The sequence below is a fragment of the Hemiscyllium ocellatum genome, chromosome 10 (assembly GCF_020745735.1).
Source record: "Hemiscyllium ocellatum isolate sHemOce1 chromosome 10, sHemOce1.pat.X.cur, whole genome shotgun sequence".
NCBI lineage: Eukaryota > Metazoa > Chordata > Chondrichthyes > Orectolobiformes > Hemiscylliidae > Hemiscyllium > Hemiscyllium ocellatum.
Window position 1 is genome coordinate 95,774,504 of NC_083410.1, and position 13,056 is coordinate 95,787,559.

At 46.7% G+C, this 13,056-nt stretch overlaps 1 non-coding gene across 1 annotated transcript; it reads right to left on the reverse strand.

Moving 5' to 3' along the window:
- Positions 1-459: 459 nt before the first annotated feature.
- Positions 460-533, reverse strand: trnai-aau (transfer RNA isoleucine (anticodon AAU)). The gene has a single exon. It is a non-coding gene; the product is annotated as a tRNA-Ile (tRNA).
- Between the last annotated feature and the right edge of the window lie 12,523 nt (positions 534-13,056).

Below are 13,056 nucleotides of genomic sequence, written 5' to 3' on the forward strand. Positions count from 1 at the left end.
GGAAACAGGCCCTTCGGCCCAACGAGTCCATGCCAACCCTCCTAAGAGTAACCCACCCAGACCCATTTCCCTCTGACTAATACACCTAACACTATGGGTAATTTAACATGGCCAATTCACCTAACCTGCACATCTTTGTGCTGTGGGAGGAAATCCACACAGACATGGGCAGGATGTGCATACTCCACACAGACAGTCACCCAAGGCTGGAATCGAACCTGGGACGCTGGTGCTGTGAGGCAGCAGTGCTAACCACTGAGCCACCATGCTGCCCCAACACAGGATCACCAGAGGAAGCCCATGCAGACATAGAAAGAATGTGTAAACTCCACACAGACAGTCACCCAAGGCTGGAATTGAACTTGAGTCCCTGGCACTGAGAGGCTGCAGTGGTAACTGCTCAGCCAAGAGTAATGACCCACCCAAGCACTGTTCACTGGCAAACCTCAACGTTACACTTGATCAGTGTGGGGATTGAACCCATGACCTTGGTGTTATTAGCACCACACTCTAACCATCTGAGTTAACCAACCTACAATGGTTTAGCTTGAAACCATTGTAAATTAAAAAGGCACTGGATAACAGTTGATATGAATTCTTAGCTGAAAATGTGTTGCTGGAAAAGCACAGCAGGTCAGGCAGCATCCAAGGAGCAGGAGAGTCGACGTTTCGGGCATGAGCCCTTCTTCAGGAATCCTGAAGAAGGGCTCATGCCCGAAACGTCGACTCTCCTGCTCCTTGGATGCTGCCTGACCTGCTGCGCTTTTCCAGCAACACATTTTCAGCTCTGATCTCCAGCATCTGCAGTCCTCACTTTCTCCTCCGATATGAGTTCTTGGTTCATGATCTCCGTGAGGAAATGCTTTCTATGTACTTGTGACATCAAGGGTCACAGATACTCGGATAGTGACCTTCTCTATTTGTCCAGTCACCTTCATCAATATGCGTATGTAGTTTCCCGGTGTCTCTGCTCTGCCAATCTTTATAAAATGATTGTATTTAGTTCATATTGTCCCTTCTTATTCTTTCTATTGCAGTGTATTATTGCAGACTTTTATGTATCAAAAGTATTTGCCCAGAGTCTGCCTACTTTACCAGTCTGATATCTGAAACTGCTGCTTGTTGCTCCCCTCATTTCCAACTTTGCAAACATCGATATTTTAAACAGCGTATCTAAATCCAGACTGCACTAACTTAATCAAACTTCTTTGATACTTTCTGAAAGATTTTGATCAAGTTTAAGAAGACCGTACTGGCTTTGATATATTAGCCCACATGTAACCAAACACCAGATTAGATTAGATTACTTACAGTGTGGAAACAGGCCCTTTGGCCCAACAAGTCCACACCGACCCACCGAAGCGCAACCCACCCATACCCCTACATATACCCCTTACCTAACACTAGGGGCAATTTAGCATGGCCCATTGACCTGACCCGCACATCTTTGGACTGTGGGAGGAAACCGGAGCACCCGGAGGAAACCCACGCAGACACGGGGTGAACGTGCAAACTCCACACAGTCAGTCGCCCGAGGCGGGAATTGAACCCAGGTCCCTGGCGCTGTGAGGCAGCAGTGCTAACCACTGTGCCACCAGTTAAATTTGTGCTGATTTATTAGACAGATGTTTCCAATGGACATCAACCCACTGAAGTTGAGATCAGATGGGGGTTTCTGAGCTTGAATTTGCTCAGGGCTGTGCCATAATCTGGATTAGTGGTGCTGGAAGAGCACAGCAGTTCAGGCAGCATCCAAAGTGCAGCGAAATCAACCTGCCTGAACTGCTGTGCTCTTCCAGCACCACTGATCCAGAATCTGGTTTCCAGCATCTGCAGTCATCGTTTTTACCCTGTGTCATAATCTTCCAGGCCTCCTGATTCGCGACCTCAGAGTTTGCCATTCTACCAAGGACAGTAGGAATACTGTTTTTGCCCAATGAGAGGCAGTTCTGAATTCTCAACTAATCCACCCAGTGAGATTGGTACCATTTGAGTCAGGTCAGGAATTATGAGAGGGAGAGTAAACTTGGAGGAGTTCTTGTGAGACTGTTGATGAAAATATCCCTGTAGAGGCGAATGGGGATGGTGGGGAAACCCCACCCCCTTATCTAAGGAAAGATATGTTGGCATTGGAGGCAATCCAGAGAATGTTCACTCGACTGATCCTGGGTAGGGAAGGGCTGTCTTAGGTAGACTGGGCATGTACTCATTGGAAATAGAAAAATGAGAGGTGACCTTCTTGAAACATTCGAGATTCTTACTGGAAGTTGACAGGGTGGACACAGGAAAGTTGTTCCCCCTTGTAGGAGAATCTGGGACCATAATCTCAGAATAATGGGTGGCACGTTTAAGATAGGGATGAGAAGGAATTTCTTCTCTCAGAAAGTAGTGAATATGTACTATTCTTTACTCAGGAGTGCTGTTGGGTCTGCATTGTTAAGTATGTTCAAAGCTGAGATAGACAGGTTTTTAGTCAGGAAGGGTTAAGGGGAAAAGGCTGGAGAGTGGAGTTGAGGGGTATCAGGTTAACCATAATCTCACTGAATGGGAGAGCAGACAGGATGGGTTGAATGGTCTGCTTCCACTCCAGCGTCTTATGGTCATTTCTGGAGACTGCCACGACTTTTCATGGACGTAACCTGACTGCTGAGGCACAGGGGGAGCCTCTGGTTGCAGTGACCCCAGCTGCCAGTGGGGGGCCACCTCTAACCGGCTGGCAGCCTCTGAATGTTCTACTAGAAAATGGCCATGAGTCCACCATGCCCTTAGCAACGCAAAATAGGTTTCCCCTCCCACCCCCCCCCCCACCCCCACAGTTTAATTTGCTGACGCTCTTCTCAAGTCAGCCTCGGGAATGTTCACTGGCAACTGGAATGTATCGGTAAGCCTTTTGAAGCTTTTTCTTCCTGTCCCCAGCCTTCCACGCTATTCAACTTTGTCAACCACCCTGTCAACCTCCAGCAAGAATCTCAAATGTTTCAAGAAGGTCACCTCTCATTTTTCTATATTCCAAATAGTACAAGCTCAATCTCCCAAAAACAGCCATTCCCTACCCAGATCAGTCTGGTGAACATTCTGGATTGTCTCCAACGCCAATATATCTTTCCTTAGATAAGGAGCTAAAGTTTCCAAACCATCCCAATTTGCCTCTGTCAGACTATATTCATATACAGTCTCACAAGGATGCCTCAAGGTCAACTCTCCCTCTCATAAACCCTGACCTGACTCAAATGAATCCTCCACCACCAAATCCAATCCACCCAATGCCTGGGGGAAGAATGTTTCATTTTCCACCTTGGGACCCTCCAACCACATGGCTTCAACGTCAACTTCACCCATTTCCTCAACACACCTCCCCCCCCCACCTCATCCCAGATCCAACCACCCTCATGACCTGTCCTACCCGTCCATCTTCCTTCCTACCTATCACCATCACCCCCATCTGCATCTATCTATCGCCTTCCCAGCTACCTTCCCCACCCTCCTATCTCTCAACCTCCATTTCCATCCCCGCCCCCAAATTCCTGATGAAAGGCTTATGCCCAAAACATCGATTCCCCTGCTCCTTGGATGCTGCCTGACCTGCTGTGCTTTTCTAGCACCACACCTTTTGACCCTGATCTCCAGCACCTGCAATCCTCACTTTCTCTCTGACTCTAATGGTTCCAACCTCACCGGTGGAGTAGTTGAGACTTCAGAACTGCCCCTCTTTGGGCTAAAATGCATTCCTACTATCCTGATAGAATGGCAAGGAAGTTTCATCCTATTATTTCTACAGGTTTCCCATTAGCCTTGTGAAGATATCAGGTTTGTCCCTCTCCCTTTATTTAAGCCGATTAGCAATCCTCCAGTTCTCTGGCACTGCATCCACATCCAACAAGGGTTAGAAAATTGTAGCTGAAGTTTGTTTATCTTCTACTCTTACATCGCTCAGCAACCTAGGGTCACCCTATATGGACAGAGTGACTTTTCAACTTCCAAGATTACAGACCTCTTAAGTGCCTTTATCTGTTTATCTTTTGTTCAGTCACTAATGCCTTCTTTCCTTTAATGATGACCGACACAAAATGCTCCTTCAGTAACTCAACCGTGCCTTCACTGTAAGACATTTTACAGTTCCTAATCAGCCCCAATCTTTCTTTCAATATCCTCCTTTGAATATATGTCTGCAGGTCAGAAAGGTTGCATTCTTTATTATAGTATTATTAGATATGACCTTACAGCTGTACTTACTTTTAGAAAGTTAGACAAAAACATCACACAATAGTGGAGGGGGGGGTGGGTGCAGTGAGAAGAAATACATTTGGATCATATGCACCATGAAAAGACAGATAAAACAAATATTATATTCCCTATAGTGTGAAAACAGGCTATTTAGCCCAACCAGTCCACACCGACCGTACGAAGAGGAACCCACCCAGACCCATTTCCCTCTGACTACTGCACCGAACACTACGGGGCAAATTAGCTTGGCCAACCCACCTAGCCTGCACATCCTTGGACGGTGGGAGGAAATCCACACAGACACAGCGAGAATGTGCAAACTCCGCACACAGTCGCCTGAGGTTCGAATCAAACCTGGGTTCCTGTCGCGGTGAGGCAGCAGTGCTAATCGCTGAGTCACCACACCACCCGACGTTGAAATCTTGTGGCTGACCTGAACTGTTACCTGATCCTGAGCTGACAGTATGACCCTCTCCGTCGCAAAAATGGCCTGATATGTCACGTTGCCAGAAGACAACCAAAGACGGGCTTGAAATTGTCAGAAATTACGCTAAAAAGAAACGCCTGAGAATAAAAAAAGCAAGTCAACCATTGGACTGGAGCTGAAAGGCAGATGTCTTCCAGAGGGAAAAGTGGATGGTGACAGACAGAATGGTGACGGACCTCCTGGTGCAGTGATAGAATCATACCGCATGGAAGAGGCCCTTTGACCCATCGGGTCTGTGCCATCGTGTCTACACCAATCTCACTTTCCAGCTACGGCATTGAATGTTAGGACATTTCGGATTGTAGATGATCCCCGGGTGGATCGGTGAGATAGGAGTAAGCTGGAGGAGTGTGACAAACTGTGAGAGGTGATCTCCTGGAGGCAAGCCACAGCAGCAATGACATTACCCCAGCACTCCCACCACCATTACGAAATGACTCAGCTCTTGTTTTGTTTTGCTCAAGCCCTCAGCGGAGCCTTTTCTCGACTCTAGACCTAATCACCGCACCGGGAGCTCCATCACCCTTCTGTCCACTTTTTCCTCTGGAAGACATCTGCCTTTCAGCTCCAGTCAAATGGCTGACTTGGTTCTTTTTTTCTCAGGCGTCCCTTTTCAGAGGAATTTCTTACAATTTTGAATCTAGACTTAATGGGATGTGTTTTCTAAGGTCAGCGGGGACCCTGACCCAATGGGTCCTGAGGTACACTTGTTGGCACTGGCAGAGTTCTACCTGAATGGAATCCCCTCACCCCCGCCCCACACCAAGATGGGTGGTGGTCTCTATGTGCTATTGGTCCAGTCGCAGGGCCAGCAGCTTAAGCAACCTACACCAGGAGAGATGGTTATTGCTGAGCCTGAAGCAGGCTGGTGATAAAATTATCTTCAAAATTCACAATGTTGGGTCGGAGGGAACATCTTTGGCTGGGGTAAGATGTAATAGGGGTGCATTGGGGTAGCTTTCCCCACTTGCAACCTCTATGGGGCTTTCTCTGCTGGGATCTTGCCCACATTTAGCCAGTGGTCTCTCCGCCGTTAACAAAACAATGCTTCCTTGCCCCCCAGCAGCCTGTTTGATTGTCCACTCATCGTCAGTCACATGGCCTCAACAGACATCAAGGAAGTGACCCAACCCAGCCATTATATGCTTCTAAAGCCCCCCTCCCCATCCCCACCCGGCCCCCTCAGTTTTGGGATTTCATAAGCCCATGTGCCCTTTGGGTCAGTGATAATCAGCCCAACGTTTCTAGAACTCTTCGTGTCAACCTCTCACATGCCGCAACCAATCAACCTGGGCTCTGAGTGTGAAAGCCTGTGGCCTGTATCCTAACCTGCCCCAATTCCCAAGGTAACCATCACACCACCTTTGCCAATTTACGTTGGCACCCAGTCCGGCAAGGTCTCCATTTGAAAATTATATTCAAATTCTTACGGGCTGTATTCTCACATAGCGCTGCAGCAACTTCCATTCCTACGGAAACACTGTGTTCCTCCAAGCCTTTGCACATCACCCTCTCACTTGTGGCCACTTCCCATTGACAAGTGAGCTTCAGCATCTAGGTTCTGAGCTCTTGAATTCCTTCACCAAACTGCTCTTCTCTCTTTCCTCCTCTCCTTGATGAAGATCCTTTTTAAAATCTACACACAGAATCTTCCAGGCCTGTAGGGCAAGGGTTATGGTGCGGAATTTGACCATAAGGCCTATCTCAATTTTGGGAGCAACGCTTTGCAACTTTTAGTCAGGCTCAAATGTCGAGGTGAAATTCTTGACAACAGGCAGCAGAAGCTTCCTGTTAAAGGGAAACATTGTTAACAAGCTTATTAACAGCAAATCCCATCTCATTAGCACACTGCTTCCTACCCAAATCACCCACCAACATTGGCATGCTATATAGATCACCATGCTATAAATGCTAACTCTTCATTGGCATCTCTCTGGTACACTTGCTGGATGCTTAAGGAATTACAGAGCTGCATTGCAGGGCACACTGCCAATGAGTGTTGAATGGCAGCTGCAAGGACACTATGTATGTAGGGACAGGTACCCCCAGATTATAGAGTGGACCAGGCTGCATCTCAGGGCACTCTTAGCATTCACTCACTTAGCGCCTACCAACGTGCTTACAGCATCCTTGCCTTGCTCTGTTGATTAGCACAGTCACAACACCAGGCAGCTTGCCTTTTTCTGATCGACTGTCCTTAGTCAAAGGAGAGGGGTGAGCAGAAATCTTGCCCACATGATGCCCACAAATCTTGCCCTCAGTGTGCTACATCAGTCTCAGTCCTGCACCCAGCCTTAAACAGTGAGCACACTGCACGTGCAGCAAGCAAGCAACCAGGGCTCATAGTCTGAGGGAAATGGTTCTCACTGAAATCACGGAGGCACTCTTCAGTCACAGGGAGTCTCTGATTCCAGTCCAGGGAAGGACCGCAGTCAGGCATCCAGTCAGGGTATTCTCACTCGGTGGGGGGAAGGTCTGTGCCTTTGTGGTCCCAGGGAGTGGGGCCACGGTCAATCCTGTGGCGCCATAGCAACCAGTCCAGGGAGGTAGGGCTAATGCAGTCGGGGAGATTGGCACTATCAGTCAGGGATCTGGTTACTTCTCATCCATGGCTGTCTGGTCAGGTCGCTCCAAGGGGTGGGTCAGTCTGTTGGGTCCATCCAAAGGAACTAGTCTAAAGAGGGCTGGGGACAAGGGGAGACACTGCATAGCAAGGAGAGTTGGGAACAGATTCATGGGGATTGGACACCCTTTGAACCTGGAGGTCTAGTCAGGCAACTCCATGGGGGTTTGTGTGCAGATGGTCCAGACATTCTGAGGGTCTTCCTACCAGAGGAATGTGAACCCTCTGGCTTGAGCCAAGGGTCAGGGTACTGGGAGTGGTAGGGGGAGGGGGGGGGGGGGGGGTGGAGGTGGGGGAGGGTTTGTGGAGATGGAGAACTAGGCCATCTCTGGAGAGTGAGGAAGAGGAGAGTTGTACACCATGAGCCTTGGTGGGAAATGGATGCAGTAGCAGAGACAGAGTGAGGGTGAGGCAGTCGAGAGAAGGGTGTTGCAGTTATCCTAGTGGAGCAGAAAAGGTTACCAGTCTCTTGTGGTGTTGGAGGTTGTTCCTCTAGGTGCATTCGGAATGATTGACTTTGACTGAGCAGGGCAGCTTTGAAATGCCAGTGCTAATCTGGGTGCCTTCTGAATATGGCATGGGTGCGATGGGGGCTGGTCTATTGTTGGATATCCAGTCAGTGGTGAGCTGTTCTCGGAATGGTGAGAGATAGGACAGGGCTGGAATCAGGTGTGATAGATAGTTAATGAGATGAGCTTGATAACACATGGAGAGAGGCATCACAGAGAGATACCTTCCAGGAAATCTGACTAAATTAACAGGGCCAAGAAAAGTAAGAGGTAGCCCTGTCTCTTTGACTGAGTTTTAGTCACAGTCCCTCAATCACCTTCCTTTACTCCAAATGAATTAGGTTCCCATAAAGGCCTCAGGTCCTTTTCCTCCATTTAACATTCTATATGTCAGTAAGTTGACGTCAAATGTTACAGGTAAAACAGAACCCAATGGAGGGTGAGATTTAAAACTGGATAAAATGTAGTTGCTGTTGTAATGTAAGGAAAAGCAGCAGTTAAATTTCTGACAGTGAGGGCCACAAATGGCGGGAGGTATTTCCCAGACCACCTGGTTTAGTACTGTATATTGAGAGATAAGTATTGGCCAAGGGCACCAGGGAGAACTCACCACTTCTCCAAGGAGTGGAATCTCTTCCATCCACGTGAGAATGTAAATGAAACCTTGGTTGAGCTTCTCATCAAAAGATAACACCTGCAGCAGTCTGACACTCCTTCAGTGCTGCGGTGGAGAGTGAAACGGAGTATATGCCTGGGCATCTGACTCAAAGGCAAGACAGGGAGTCAGGGCTGAACAATTTTCTCGTTCTCATCTTTACGTCTGCAATGCAAGGCGATGTTAAAAGCAGCTGTTTGTTTGAATACAACAGTGTGACGTTGGTGGAGGCAGGAGAAGAGAAATATTGGGAGGACAGGAACATCCAGGTTTCATATCTAGCCTGTGTAATAGAGGCATCTCAACCTCAAGTTATGTGAGGAGGCTACACCCAATAACAAAAGTAATCAATCATTAGTGCCATCAGTATCAGACCGCGGTTAAGGCACGGCATTGATGTAGAAAGGAAGAGGGAAGGCAGTGGCCTACCAGTTGTTACTACTGAATGATAACCCAGAGGCCCAGAGGATGTTCTGGGCACCTGGATTAAAATCATACCATGGCAAATGGGGGAGTTTCAACTCAGTAAAAATCGTGAATTAGGAGTCTAATGATGACCATGAAATCATTGTAGATTGTTGGGAAAACCCCATCTGCTTCTCTAATGTCCTTTAGGGAAGGAAACTGCTGTCCTTAGCTGTCCTGGCCTACATGTGACTCCAGACCCACAGCAACATGGTTGATTCTTATCTGCCCTTTGGGCAATTAGGGTTGGGATTCAAATGCTGGCCAGGTCAGTGACACCACCATCCCGTGACCGAATAAAAGAAAAAGGATTTTACGTTTTCTCTGGCCACTTTCTTGACCTCAAATCATCCTCAAAGCACTTTGCTTGGAATGAAAATCACTCACTAGATATTAGTTGCTGTTGTAGGAAATACAACAATTCATGCACAGTAAGATCTCACAAACAGCAATGTGATAACGATGAGGTAACCTGTACGGGTTTGATGGATATATATTGATCAGAGTATGTGGAAAATCTTTTTTAGAGAGTGCCATAAAGTCTTTTGTCTTCACCTGAGAGGTACAGTACTTGGGTCTGAAAGGGTTCATTCTCAGGGCTGCCCCAAGCATCACCCAAGATAATGATGCCACATGGAGTAATGGGCAGAACAGGATTGCAAAGGAGTCAGATCTAACATTCTTGTCCTCCTTGGACTCTTTGTAACAATCTATCACGTCAGTGTAACCTGTAACTAGTTGTCAACATGTAATAAAGTATATTGTGTTAACCGTAAGAGACTTTTCTAGGTAGGCCAGGAAGTGGTTTACCTGCACCATCCCAGGCCATGTAGATTCCAACACTAAAACAGGATGGGAACAGCAACCGTCACATGAACAACAGGTCACACAAGATGGTGAGCTGACAATTTGGTAAGAAGCATCGTGACTGTTTGTACATCACGGTGAGCAGTGGGCTGAGATTCATTAGACTCAGCTTTCAGCGTACAGCGTGCAGCAGCAGGGAAAACCCTCGTGGCAATCCTCAACAAGGAGGAGTGCTCCGGTGAATGGTAAAAGCATTTCAAACCCGGGAAGAGACAAAACTCAACAAGAGGGCGGCACGGTGGCTCAGTGGTTGGCATTGCTGCCTCACAACACCAGGGACCCAGGTTCGATTCCAGCCTCGGGCGACTGTCTGTGTGGAGTTTGCACGTTCTCCCTGTGTCTGTGTGGGTTTCCTCTGGGTGCTCCGGTTTCCTCCCACAATCCAAAGGTGTGCAGGTCAGGTGAATTGGCCATGCTAAATTACCTATGGTGTTACGTGCGTTAGTCAGAGGGAAATGGGTCTGGGTGGGTTACTCTCCAGAGGGTCAATGTGAACTTATTGGGCCAAAGGGCCTGTTTCCACACTGTAGGGAATCTAAATCTAAAACTCCATATAGAAGGAGAATTAGTAACCCCAAAGTCAAAACAATCTGTGAGGTGGCAGTCGGTAGGGAGGTCAGAGTTCAGTGGTGAGCAAATAGACATCAGAGGCTCCATGAATAAACTTAAAATCCCAGGTGGGGATTTAAAATATCACATTAATCCAGTCGGGAAAATAAGAGGGCATCATGGGACATAGCTATAGAAACAGAAGTAAAAGGACGCCAAAAAATATTAATCAAAGGTCGCTGATCCAGGTATATTGTAGTGTCACTAACCAAAGTGACAACACCGAGTTGTTTAAATGTCTAAGAAGTCGTGGTCTAACAGGGGTAGAATACTTTCGGGAATCTATACAGACTGTGGAAAAGGTGTGAGAGTCCGATTAAGGCCAGAATTGTTTACGTAAGCCAATGAATCAATAAGTAAAACTGTGATCAAAGCTATAACAGTGGAATTCACTTAGTGCAGGAATCCCCATTTTAGTTATGAAAGGTGGGAAGCCTCCATTTTAACAGTAAAACATGGGAAGTAAAACATAAGCAAGTAAAATACATAATCACAGATTGAGACATTTTAGAGAAAGCAAGTTTCAAGAGACAGAAGTTTCCAATTAGATACTAAAGCAGAAGCTGATGTTATCACATACCAAGGGATAAAAGAAACATGTACTCTTGAAGAATGTGTCGAAAGCCTTTGACAATTATTTTAATTTTAGAACCAATAAAATCATATCTGTTAGAGTCCGAAGAAGACTTAACTCGAAAGAAACACATTCAGATCCCAAGAGAAGCAGATGTCTAGCAAGAAGAAAGATCATTCTTAGACAAGAAGATCAAATTTGGCAAAAGAGATCAGCAGCGTCCGTTCAACTCTTAGAAGCCACATCTGAGAAGCCAGCAAAATGTTTAGCAGTGGTAACAGAAACTAAATATTCTTGTTAATGCTACGGAGCAAACAAAACCTTACAGGTGGCATTAGTGCCCCAACTATTAAAACTGCCAACTCTCCTGCTGCTTAACTGTCACAGAATAGCTTACTTTACGAAAATGCGTGCAAATCAACATTATTGCAGGAAATCTTAGAATGCCTACAGTGGGGAAACAGGTTCTTTGATGCAACAAAGTCCACACTAACCCTCTGAAGAGTGACCCACCCAGACCAATTCCTCTTTATTTACCCCTGACTGATGCACCTATTCTACACATCCCTGAACACTACAGGCAACTTAGCATGGCCAATTCACCTAACCTGCACATCGTTGGATTGTAGAGGAAACCCACACAGGCACAGGAAGAATGTGCAAACTCCATACAGACAGTTGCCCAAGGCCAGAATTGAACCTGGGTCCCTCATATTACAAAGCACTAGTGTTAATATTGAGCCACTGTGCAGCCCAGGCTAAGTATGCAAAAAAGATAATATAATAGAGTCTGCAGCAAAAGAAAAAAAAATGTTTTATGGAAATAAGGAATCTAGACCAAAAATTTAATAGCTGTTATTCACATCAATGGTCACCTCTGTTGAGACGGAAACCGAATGGTCTCGTCTCTACGTGTTCGTTGGAAGGAGAGATCAAACCGGCTAGAGTTTGGAGCAAAAACACCGTTTATTACAGAATCAAGACTGGCAAACTATACAACGAATTCAAAAGCATGCAAATTCGTTGGAGAAGGCGTTCTGTCTTTCCCTTCGGATCTGGTGCAGTTATACTTTGCGCTTCCTCGAGTTCCCGGTCAGGTTCCCCTCGTTCGGCTCTTTCATTGGTCGGTTCACCTGTCTGTGAAGGGATTAGTGTCTCTATTGGCTGCCCCGAGATACCTGTCCCACTCCTGCTGTGCCGAACAATGGGTAGACATCCTGGGTTCGGCAGTTTCCGATCTTGTAAATTAAAAGTTTATTGTTGGAAGGGTTCCCTCATTGCCATGCGTCTGGCTGTCTGGGCGTTCACAATAGTTCTCCATAGTTGAATATACAGATATTATCATTTAACATAGGACCCGAATGAGTTTGACGTCAGCGGAAGCATTAGCAAGTACTTTATCAATCAAGTGTAGTATCGGTGCGATTTACACTATCCGATAGTTACCGGTTTCCTTTATTAACAATGAGAGTGTAGCAGGATGATCTGAAACTGACGGACATGTTCTAATCCCCCAGGAATGTGGCCCCAGGCAGACAGTCCTGCAGTGGCTGGGTTTACTTTACATGGCTGTGTTTTAGCTGGTATCTGACAGTGTCTGCTTTAATAATGGTGCTCCCCTCCCTAGCCCCAATGTAGGTACCCCGATAGCAGATTCTCCCCAACACCTCACACTGGGGTGAGTGTCACTACATTATGAGATACTGAGGTGTGGCTAAGAAAACACTGTCCATAGCTAATAACAGTGCAGCTACATGGTCCATTTTTTTTTCTCAGATCTCCTCTAGACTATTTACTCTTCACCTTAAACTTATGCCCTATAGTCTTACACATGTCTGCCATGAGGAAAAGATTCTCACAATCTACCCTGTCTGTGCCTCATAATTTGCTTTACCTCAAACAGATTGCTACTCAGCCTCCTCTGCTCCAAGGAAAACAAACTCAGCCTGTCCAGTCTCTCCTCATAAGAGGAGGGCAGCACAGTGGCTCAGTGGTTAGCACTGCTGCCTCACAGCACGGTGGCTCAGTGGTTAGCGCTGTTGC